Here is a 12,473-nt window from a genome sequence, read left to right on the forward strand (position 1 = left end):
CCTGTGAAATGAACAGCTCCAGAGAACAGAGAACCAAGCGAGCAACAAGACAGAGATGGCATGACAAAATCCCTCAAGAGAACAGAGGAGGCCACAAAAGAACTCATGGGGAAGACACATGCGGTAGTCAAGTATGTGTTTCCGCTCATACTAAACTACATGAGGAGCTGAGCAAGAAAACTGCAGCAACTGTGATAACGAGCACAACTGCTCCAATACCAGAAATAACAACCGAGTTTACAACACCGCCACATGTTGGAAGGATAATGAGCCACATGTGGAAGGAGGTCTACGAAAGAATGCACGAGGGAAGAAGAAGAAACACAAGACCTCCCCATAGTACTGCAGGGCAGAAAATGAAACCTGCCCCTCCAAAGATAATACCCGAGAGCCTGCCGGAAAGGAAGAGCAGTACAGATGCATTCAGAGACATAGTGATAGCTAATTACAGAAAAACACTAAGGATCAAGAGAAGTCCATATGAAACCGATAATGAGCTAAATGATTACTTGGACAGCACAGCCCATCTCGGAAACGACATATAGTACCAGCACATGAAGGAAGTAGGACGTAGGCAGTCAGAAGGAGAATGCTTTGTCTGTACATTACTGCCATACAACATGGGAAAATCCAAGATCTTTGTGGCTGTAGAGATCGATGTCCCCACAGCCCACTGCATGTCACTCGTGGCAATGTGCAACACCAGAGGACAATTTATGGGAAAAGACGCCTCGTTGATATGGGCCAACGAAAAGGACTACCCTGATGAAGACGGGTTTGTCCAGGACATCAAAACAAGAAACAGGGCGCACACCAAGAATCACGTTATCATATATGAAAACCCTGACGTCAAAGGATCAGGAATAAGGTGGGAAATAAACTCAAGACTGAACGTCCAAGGAAAAACAGCAGAAGAAGCTCAAATATGGAGGAAACGGGGACAAATGCAGATCTGGGGATCAGTAGTTTCCCCTAACAAATGGGAGGAAGAAGTCGTAATCTGCCAAGCTTGGATGGTCCTTGGAGCCTGCAAGGAAGCAATAGAAAACTCACAGAGGTCATGTAAACCTCTATGGCCGAAGTTGGTGAAGCTGTTAACATGGGTAGAAGACACGGTAGGGCCCCTGCAAATAGTACCGTTGGAGAACACGAAACTGTGCTTCAGAAGTAATGGCACAAGGAAAATGGGGGAGAATCAAAACTGTGGACGAATATATGAGGCACCAGGAATGGCGCAAGGAACCGCAGTCCTGATGGACCACTATTGGGCATGTGGATCCAAAGCATACATAAGACTGCCAAAAAATTGGGGGGGGCATATGTACATTGGTCAATGTCCATGTTCCCGCACTGGTGTTTCCAAAAAACTATCTGAATCTGGACAGCTTCCTGAAAGCAGATGCTCATCTGAGAAGGAGGAGATCCGCAGAGCTGATATCCGGAATGAAAAGAGAAAACTACTTTTCTGCCAAATCAGAAGAAGCATTCTATGCGATTCCATACGAACACAGGCTGTTCAGCCTCACTTCAACAGTATTCACCACAATGCTCCTGCCACACATCCAAATTGGAGTGAATGCTAAATGGTTGCAGGTAACCAGATGGGAGTTACTGCAGACCATCAACACCACAATAAAAGGATTCAATGCAATCAAAGAAGAGCTGAGAGCGGTTAGACTGATGACCCCCCTGAACAGATATGTGCTTGACATGATCACAGAAATGGATGGAGGTGTTTGTGCAAAAATCGGAGAATCATGTTACACATTTATACCATTGCATGATGAGGAAAATGGAACCCTCACAGAGGCCATAAGCATGTTGACAACTTTAAAAAACCAGGTGGCTGATGAAACGGACGAAGTGGATGATGACAGTTGGTTTGGGAACCTATTCTCATGGGTCCCGCAATGGATGGCTGATATATTCAAATTCCTGGGAGCCTTGCTAGCCATGGTACTGCCAGGATTCTGTGTTATCAAGATAATCATCACTCAATGCCAGAAAACTGCAAAGAGAGCCATTGGGATGAAAATGATGGTCGATGTCGAGCCAGGCTGGAAACCCAGAGACCTGACAGATGAAGAAATAAAGGACTTTGTGAAGGCCAGTGAATTTGCACCAGAGGGAACTAAATTCAATTATCCCAAGAAACAAAAAAGGTATGAAGGCAAATGGATTTACTGCAGTCCAAACGGACAATGCCAGTTGATGACCTGGAACAAAGATGACCATGTGAAAACTGCAGGAAGCTTGAAGGGGGTGATAAGGATATGGACTCCTAAGATGCACATGTTCACACCGTCATGTACCAGTCCTGAAGATGATGAACAAGATTCTGAGGAGTCAAAGAAGCTGAATACAAAGGAGGAAGCAGAAGTGGTCGATGAACTGACCAGAGGGGGGAGTGTAGAGGAGGTCCCAGACATGGCCTGCACCCCTGCTCCACATTTCGAGATGCCAGCAAAGTACTTGCAAAGATATGTGACGTACGAAGAGCAGCTGAACAAACACAGAGCTGCAGTGGGCCTCTGCCCTGTGTACGTTAGAAGATCAGTACCTGTTGAAGTGCCCATAACCAGACAGCCCTGGACTGCACGGTACCCAATCAGACAACCGTACCTGCCATTGGTACGAAACAATGAGTATTTACAGACTGTCTACGAGGAAACCCCGAAGGCCTTAATGGAAGGCCAATGGAAATAGACTAAGGGCCTAGGCAGCCCCGAGAACAACCAGAAGTGGCTACTGAAAGCTAGCATGCCCGTACCAGTGACTGCTAGAATAAATGTAATGGACAGAGAGGAGAGATAAAGTTAAAACGTGAGGAAACGTTGCCATGAGACAAGATGGAAGCAACCGCCCTATCGAATGTGTGTAATAAGCTTGAAACGCAAGATGCTCAGAAATCGATACTGCCTGCAATGCTTAGTAGAAGAATAGAGCGGAAAGCGCCAACCATATATCTACCTCAATACAGCACAATGTACACGTGCGACTCCATTTTGTGAAAGCAGAAGTGTACCCAGGCGGCCAGAGGCCTAACAGGCCGAGTTTAGAAACCTAACAGAGGCCAGGGAAGAAGCAGGATCGAAACTTAGCAGAGAGAGGCTCATGCTGGGGAAATCGAGGTCAACCAGAGAAGGGAGGTGAGCATGAGCCACGAGACTCCAGCTTCAGAGCATGCCAGCCCGCCCGTGAAGGTCAAGATAAGAGAGGCCCATGCAGGTGGCCAAGCAAACACAGAATTAAACACACTAAAAGATGGAAAACTAAAGCAGATTCACAGTGAACTAGCATGTGACCAGCCAGGCATGAAGATGTACCACCGCCTGATGTCATCCAGAACCCGAGGATGCCATAACTTTTCCTGATAAGAGACTACAGATCCGGAAGGAGATGTGTGAGGGGGAGGTGTTATGAGAGAATGCGACTGTGCCCTAAAGGGGAAGGCTGTAAGAGAAGGAAGAGGTGGAGCCTCAGGGAGGAAGAGGCAGTTAAGATTAAAGTAGAGATTCAAGCTACATGCAGTCGTGTGTCCTCCTTATCATTATATATATATATATATATATATATATATATATATATATATATGTATGTATATATATCTATATGTATGTATATATATATATATGTATATATATATATATATATATATATATATATATATATATATATAGATATATATAGATATATAACACAGCCACAGTAGTGGCTGTGTAGTTATGGTTAAGTTGCTGTTTCCATAGGAAGAGCACTTTTTGGGTGGCTTATAACTTCGTTCTCCCTGGACAAATCCTTACCAAACTTTGCATATAAGCATATGGGTCACTTGAATTCTTTTGCAAAGTTTGGTGAGGCTTGGTCCAGGAGGGGCAAAGTTATAAGGGGGGTCCCAAAACTTCTTTTTTCCCATAGACTGAATGGGGAAAAAACTTTGCTCACGCCTCCAGCCCAAACCGCTGGACGGATTTTCACCAAATTTAGACCTGGAGCAGCGGCTTGGTCCCGAAAGCGTGCTTTTGCAAATTTGGTGAAAATCCGTCCAGTAGTTTTTTTTTTAAATGACCAAAAAGTAGGTCACACAAAATTTGTGATATCTATGTTCGGTCCGCGGACACACTTCCCTGTTCTGGGCACGCCCGCCATGTTGTATTCATGGACATCCACGGACAGCGCGGTGTAACTTGGTGGAAAAATACTATTTAGTAAAGTGTGTTGGCATGTAAGACTGTTTGGGGAGGGTGGGAGAGCAATAAGAGATGGGTTAAATGTTGTATTTATTTAGGTGGCAGGCACCCCTGTTGTGTTCGTTCTGACCGCGGACAACACGGGTGTCCTGAAATGTTCATAAATAAACTAAATGGGGGTGTCCTGAGGACACTACGCCTGTACGTATTGTTCGCAAGCAAGCTGAAACTGTCCTAAGAACACACGCAGTGTCCTGAAATGTTCGTAAATAAACAAAATGGGTGTGTCCTGAGGATGCTATGACTGTCCGTATTGTTTGCAGGCAAGTTGAAACTGTTCTAAGAATACAGACGATGTCCTGAAATGTTCGTAAATAAACGAAATGGGGGTGTCCTGAGGACGCTGTCCGTATTGTTCGTAGGCAAGTTGAAATTGTTCTAAGAACATGTGTTCTGGGATGTTCATAAATAAACAAAATGGGGATGTCCTGAGTACGCTATACCTGTCCGTACTGTTTGTAGGCAGGTTGAAATTGTTCTAAGAACACATCAAGTGTCCTGTGATGTTCGTAAATAAACAAAATGGGGTTTTCTGAGGACGCTAGACCTGTCTGAATTGTTTGCAAGCAAGCTGAAACTGTCCTAAGAACACACGCAGTGTCCTGAAATGTTTGTAAACAAACAAAATGAGTGTGTCCTGAGGACGCTATGCCTGTCCATTTTGTTCGCAGGCAAGTTGAAACTGTTCTAAGAACACACGCGGTGTCTTGAAATGTTCGTAAATAAACGAAATGGGGGTGTCCTGAGGACGCTGTCCGTATTGTCCGTAGGCAAGTTGAAATTGTTCTAAGAACACATCATGTGTCCAGGGATGTTCATCAATAAACAAAATGGGGGTGTCCTGAGGACGCTGTCCGTATTGTCCGTAGGCAAGTTAAAATTGTTCTAAGAACACATCAAGTGTCCTGGGATGTTTGTAAATAAACGAAATGGGTGTGTCCTGAGGACGCTATGCCTGTCCGTATTGTTCGCAGGCAAGTTGAAACTGTTCTAAGAACACTTGCAGCGTTCAGAAATGTTCATCAATAAACGAAATGGGGGTGTCCTGAGGACGCTATGCCTGTCCGTTTTGTTCGCAGGCAAGTTGAAACTGTTCTAAGAACACATCATGTGTCCTGGGAAGTTCATCAATAAACAAAATGGGGGTGTCCTGAGGACGCTATGCCTGTCCGTATTGTTCGTAGGCAAGTTGAAATTGTTCTAAGAACCCATCAAGTGTCCTGGGATGTTCGTAAATAAACGAAATGGGTGTGTCCTGAGGACGGTATGCCTGTCCGTATTTTTCGCAGGCAAGTTGAAACTGTTCTAAGAACACTTGCGGTGTTCAGAAGTGTTCGTCAATAAACGAAATGGGGGTGTCCTGAGGACGCTATGCCTGTCCTTACTGTTCGTAGGCAAGTTGAAACTGTTCTAAGAACACTCATCATGTTCGCGGACATTAAAAGTGTCCACATGGCATAGTTAAAATGTTTGACTCTATGGGTGTGATGTGCTGCAGTGGTTGTGGCCAGGGCATAGAGTCTTGGGTGCATGGCTGTATGCAGAACTGGGTGGAAAGGGGAGCAGGCCAAGCAGACAACAATCAACCCAGGAGAGGCAGACAATAAATTACAGAGCACGCAGGACAGCACCCCCATGGACGTGTCCACCTCTCACAAAAGGTGGGAGCTATAGCAGTGGGCAAGACAGGCGGAATGCTGTGCTGTCGACCAGGCCCACAGACCGGACCCCCCAATGCCAGATAAGGTGCACAAGAGCATAAGCAGGCAAATGATGATGGAAGCATACGCCTGGAAAGAAGATAACAAGGCAACCATGTCAACCGCTAATGGCAAAGACATACAGAACCCACAGATCAACCCACAAGAGGAAGACCCAATCCTGATCACGATAGCAGCACTGAAAAAGGCCCTAGAACACAAAATAGATGCAGTGATCTTGGATTTGGGGTTTTTGCGCCAGGACGTCCGTGAGTTGGCGGACCGACTGGGCACTGTGGAGGGCAGAGTGCAGAACACCATAAACATAGCCAGCACACAAACCCAGATGACGGATGTACTGGACAGAGTGCAGACGCTAGAAAGATGTGTGGAGGACCCCGAAGGGAGAGTCCAAAGGAACAACATCAGAAGGAGAGGAGAACAGGGATCCGACTGGATACATGGAGAACCTCTTTCTGCAGGAGATTGGGCCAGGCACACTGACACAAGGTTTCAGAGTAGAAAGGTCACATAGATCCCTGGCCAAAAGACCGCAGCCCGGAATGCTCCCGAGACCTGTGATAGAGAGAATAATAAACTTTAAGGACCGGGAAAGGATCTTCACTTTCTCAACAGAGGGGGGCAAAATAACGCAAAACTCCTCCAAACTGGCAATCTACCCATACTACATGGTGCAGGTCCAAAAGTAAAGTGCATCGTTCGGAAGAACTAAGGAGAGGCTGCGGAGGGCCACCTTGAGATAAATGCTGATATATCCAGCTAAGCTAAAAGTTCTGCACAAAGGCAGATCATACTTCTTTGAAAACACACATACTGATGGATGGATGGTTCAGGGACTGCCTCAGTTGCCAGGAAAGGACAACGATGGACCTTGAAGCACATCGACTGTAGCACAACAAAACGAAACCTGTTAGCTAACGGCAAAACGAAGGACAAACACAAATGATGCAAAATTGAAATACATTGTAACTGGGAGTCCCACGATAAAGATGTGCACCAACGCACAAACGGCTGCCTTCACTGGTGGCTACCGGACATCCTCGCCCAAGAACCAGATGCCAGTTGGAAGAATGTCAAGAATGGGAAGGGGAAGAGGGGGTGGGAGAAGTGGCTGAGCCAGAGCAAGCAGTATGCAGCCAGGCAGTTAACCAAAGTTTGCAACCGCTTACTAATGGTTCTAGTTTATGGGGGTTGGCAGGGGGGAGGACGGTCAACCAAGATAAATGGTTGGCCAGAAGGGGTTGCAGGGTTTGTTAAGGAACTATACTGTGACATGTATGAAGCTCAAAGAGGCGAGTGATGCACGAGAAGTGTGCAAATGCCAGAATGCCAGAATGCAAAAATGGGGGAGTGATCATAAACAACCTACAAGGCAACGGGTGGAGGAAGATGACTACACAAATAGACAGGGCGGAGGGATGGGTAGAGCCCTAGGAATTTACACATGATGGGCATTACTGGCCTTGTAATTATCACCTGGAACGTTAGTGGGTTGAACAAATACATAAAGAGGCTCTGTTACATACATACATGAAAAGAAAAGGAAGCCAAATAGCGTTACTACAAGAGACACACCTCACGGCGGACAAACAAGTTGTGATAACCAGGAAGTGGGGAAGGGAAGATGTATAGCTCACCATTCTCAGCATATGCAAGAGGGTTCTGGTCAGGATAGCCCCCTCGGTTCCCTTCCAGCTACTGGAATTCAAGAAGGATGAGGACGGTGGGACGGTAATGGTGCATGGTTTGCTGGGACATAGGGAGGTATGCTTCATAAACACGCCCTGAACCATGATGCAATGACATTCTTCAGGCCACTCTTCCCGAAGTTGGAAACTTGCAGAGGGGCTACCTGGGTGTAGGGATGAGACTTTAATTGCACACTTTATCCTAAATTAGACAAATCTGATGAGAAGCACAGCAAGCTTGCGCCGCCTGCGAAAGAACTAGGGGTGATTTTGAGAGACCTGCAGCTGACAGACATCTGGAGGGAGGAGCATGGAGGGGAGCGGGGGTATTCACACTATTCGCCCCCCCCATGAAACATACACCCGCATAGATTACATCTTTACAGGAGCAGAAACTCTGCAGGTTTTTTTTAATGGCACAGAATACAAGGCCAGGGTGTTGTCAGATCACGCCCCGCTAAAGACGACTTGGCAACTGACGGCACCGGGAGCGCCAATACATACATGGAGGCTGAGAGCTGAAGCCCTACCTGACGACACCTTTAGGGCCCACCTGGAAGACAGAATAGTAAATAATGTTGATACTAATATGGGCAGTCTAGAGAAGGTAGGAAAACTATGGGAAGCCTTCATGATCGTTATAAGGGTGACGGCGATAGGCAAAATGGAAGGCTTGAGAGTGGACATACAGAGATCCTTAGTGGGCTTGGAAAACGACATGGCAAGGGAGGAAAGCAAAATCACAAGAGGGTATTTAGGGGAGGCAAGATTGCTGAAATTGCACCAAAAGTGCATTTCTGAATGGGAAAGGCTGGGAAATCTAGACTACACGAAATACACCCAAAGGATACATGCAGAAGGGGACAAGCCAAAGAGGTTGCTAGTCTGGATATGCAGACGAGAGGAATCTAGGGAGATGATTATAAGCATTATGGATGAAGACAGGCAAGTAGTTCGGACACAGGGGGAGATAAATAGAAGATTCTCTAGATTCTACAAATCCCTATGCTCTAGAGACGCCCTGGGACACGACATAGACATCAAAGAGACTCTGGACCAGATATACCTGCCACAACTGGAGAGCGAGCAGGTGGCTGCCTTGGATGCACCCCTCCGCTAGAAGAAATAATCACAGTAATAGCCGAACTCCCGACTGCTAATACTCCGGGACAAGATGGGCTTCCTGGGGAATTCTACAAGGCATACAGGGAAATCCTAGCTCCAAAGCTCTTTACGGAAGCATATGAGGCAGGAATACTGCTCGGTAGCCTTAGAGATTCCACAATTATGCCCATACTTAATCCTGGGAAATCCCCACAATACTGCAGATCTTACAGACCACTCTACATGATGAATCAAGACAGTAAAATCATAGCGGCAGTGCTGGCAAACAGATTCAAGAGAGTGATAGGAAGCTTGATTCACTCAGACAAACTGGGTACGTCCTAGGGAGCTGCACCTCATGGAATTTATGCAATCTACACCACATAATAGACAGCACAAACTGCCTAAACGGAGACTATGCCCTAGCCTCCCTAGATGCGGTGAAGGCCTTTGATTCGGCCAGGTGGGACTGGCTCCAGGGGTCCCTGGAACAGTTCAGGATAGGGAATGTCTACAAGGGGTGGGTTAGAATGATGTACAGAGCAACCAGGGCGAGAGTGAGAACTGGTGAAACAAATCTCAGAAGCGTGGGAGTCGAGGAAGGGCACTAATCTGGGCTGCCCGCTATCGCCAATGTTATAGATCCTTGCACTGGAGCCGTTGGCGACCTTCCTTAGAACTGATTACACAGATGCTGGGATAGAGATAGGTGGGGCAATGCACATGGTGTCCCTGTGGGCGGACAATGTGCTGCTGTACGTCAACCAACCAAAAGAAAACGTACTGTGCCTACTGGACGTAATAGACCAGTTTGCTCAGCTCTCTGGCATTGGAATAAACAGGGAAAAATCTAGTCTGTTTTCACTGTGAGGGCTAAGGAGCCGAACTAAAGAACAACTGCCGGTTGTTAGGGAGAATTCTCCAGAATGGCTAATTTCCCTTACCTACTGAGTCCCGCAGCAGCTTTGCTGGATTTCTAGGATACATTTTTTTCACCTGGTAAGAGTGTGAGCTTTTTTCCCACTCTTACATGTGTTTTGCTGTGTGTGTTTAACATTTTCTTGTGTTCATAGACTGTGGAGCCTCGCCTACTCCATAGGCATCATCTCTTTACTGTGTGTTACACAGCACCTTCAGTGCAGTGACACATGGTTGTCTTTTTACTTCCCAACTCTGACTCCATTTTCTGGGACTGACTACTGTCTCCCAGAACATGTAAAGTTGCCATTCACTTTATTAGTCTCTTTTAAAACTCACAGACCCAGTACAAACTATCTTTAATAGTGTTCTGGAAAGGGTTAATACTTATCCCTTTTTGTCTGTTTCTCTTGGAGCATTGTTTCACTCCCTTTCCATTAAGACTTGGCTGGTGGCAGTGGTAACTACCCTATTTTTCCTACCGCGGTTATCTTAAATAGCCCTGGTATTGTTTTAGGCTATCTTGGTAGCCTCGAACTTAAACCTGCTAGACCATATACGTTTTTATACGGTTCCTGCTGGGTTCAGTCGCCATTTCTGTTTGTAAAAGTCTTTCTCGTGTTTTACTCTGCCTGCCAAACCAGGTTTGGTTCCTCTGTTCGCAGTCCTTTCTCAGGCTTCTGCACAGAAGCCCTCCTTAGGCACCTGTATTTCTGGGGGGGACAGGATGTGAGGGAGGTGTTTAGGACTCCCTGCACAGGGTCTCCTTGGAGACCCATGTCGGACTCTGATCTAATTGGTTGTGGTGACTGTCCTGGCAGACAGCCACCATGCTGTGTGATTGACAGCCAGGCTGTGTGAATGGGGGAAAACTGCATACAAAGCAAGTCTCTGGGGCTAGAAAGGCAGAGTTGCCACTGGAACGAGACAACCAAAGAGGAGCTGACAGAAGAGGACCCCTACCACGACTGAACCTCACGGTGAAGCCCTGCTGCAGGTCCGAATCTTCATACTCCAGCAACAGGGAAGATCTGCAAGGAATCTTCTCCCCTTGAGCTGGTGGGAACAACCAGTTTACCAAACTGCACGCCAGGCCACCCTTCTCTGGTCGAATTTGCTGTAAAGAGCTGCAGTGAACCGGATAGCCAGGAGGAACGGACCTTGCTAGCATTTTAAGGAGCACACCTTTTATTTGTTGCTTTGCTCTGATGCTGGTTTCTTCCCTGGCAGTGCAGGACCCTCCAGTCTTCCTACTTCATGTCAGTCCGACAGTCGCTTCATGAACCGTGAGCCTGCAGGACCCGCCAGGAACGTCCGCCTCAGCTACAGCCTTCTTCTCCATTTAAGGTACTGTTCAAATCAGGTTGTTCGTTTCGTCCAGCCGCGGTGAAAGTGTGTGAAACCTTTCACCAATCCGAGGGCTTGTCCTTCTCCATTCTTTAAGCTAACTTTTCTGCCGACCAACTTCGTCCTGAACTCTTGGCAAAGACTTAACCGCAAACTACCCTGAACTGTGTGATCTTGAGTAAAGACTTTGGTCCATTTACTTTGGGCAAGGCCCCTTGAATCTGATTTCCTCAGTGTAGTTCCTTTTTCTAGATTACCCTGCTTACTTACTTGTTGGTTCTGCTCAATTCTTTTCTAACTTTGTCTTTCCCTCCCTTTTAAATTGCTGGAGTGCCATTTTGCTCACACTTCATTTTGAGCCTAACTTGTCCAGAATCTATTGGGTGTGCTATAGTGTATTAAGAGTGTGAATTTTCAACTGCTTTACTTTGGTGAAATGTTTTACAACTGATATGTAAATAAATGTATATACTTTTACTGTTTGTTTGAATCATAGTATTTGGAGTCCTTTGTGTAACTATTGATACTGCTCACTTACTCTTGAGATAAGTCTGGCTGCTCAGCCATCGCTACCACTTTACTGTGTAGTACCAGCTTGTACCAAAGATGAATTTGTACTGTCACTTGTAGTCCTAATTTTGTGTGGTGTTCCCAAAGGGTACTGCATGTAATTCTGCCTAACACCGGTCTTGGGGCTGAGGTGGGCAGAGAAAACCTTTAGATACCTGGGAGTGAACGTGTGGCATGACCCAGCCTCTACACATGTGGATAACACGCTGAAGACCTTATAGGGGGTGGAGAATTCCATGAGATTCTGAGAGAAACTACCCCTGGGCCTACCGGGCAGAGCAGCATTGCTGAAAATGGTGGCACTCCCGCACCTCCTGTACTACTTCACCAACGTGCCTTGGAACATTCCTTGGGGATTCTTCAGGTGACTGGGTGGTCTGATAAGGAAATGCCTGTGGGGGACAGGGAGGAGAAGGATCACTCTTAGCACACTGCAGAGGGATTTTAGCAACGGCAGGATGAGGGTACTCAACTTCCAGCTGTATTACTTGGCGGGCCAGCTGCAGTTTGCAGCAAACTGGATAGGAGACAAAGCTACCCTGGAACCCCAATTGCTGCAGCCAATGCGGGTACACCACTACTTGAAGGAAGTACTATGGGCGGGAGACTTGAGACTAACGAGACCCTTGGGGCTATTAAACCTTGGGAGGGACCTGTGGAAGAGAACCAGGAGACTCCTAGGGACTCTCGACCTGTACTCTAAGAATATTCCCATAGCAGGAATAATGTAATTACAATGAGGAGTAGTGGGACAACTATGGAAATATTGGGAGAGCGATGGTATAGGTACGGTAGGTGACTTATTAGGGGAAGAAAAAGTGCTGGAATGTGAGGCTCTGACATGCGAAAACAGCATGCATAAGGGACAATATTTG

Source organism: Ambystoma mexicanum, chromosome 1p (assembly GCF_040938575.1).
Source record: "Ambystoma mexicanum isolate Mex_15411 chromosome 1p, UKY_AmexF1_1, whole genome shotgun sequence".
NCBI lineage: Eukaryota > Metazoa > Chordata > Amphibia > Caudata > Ambystomatidae > Ambystoma > Ambystoma mexicanum.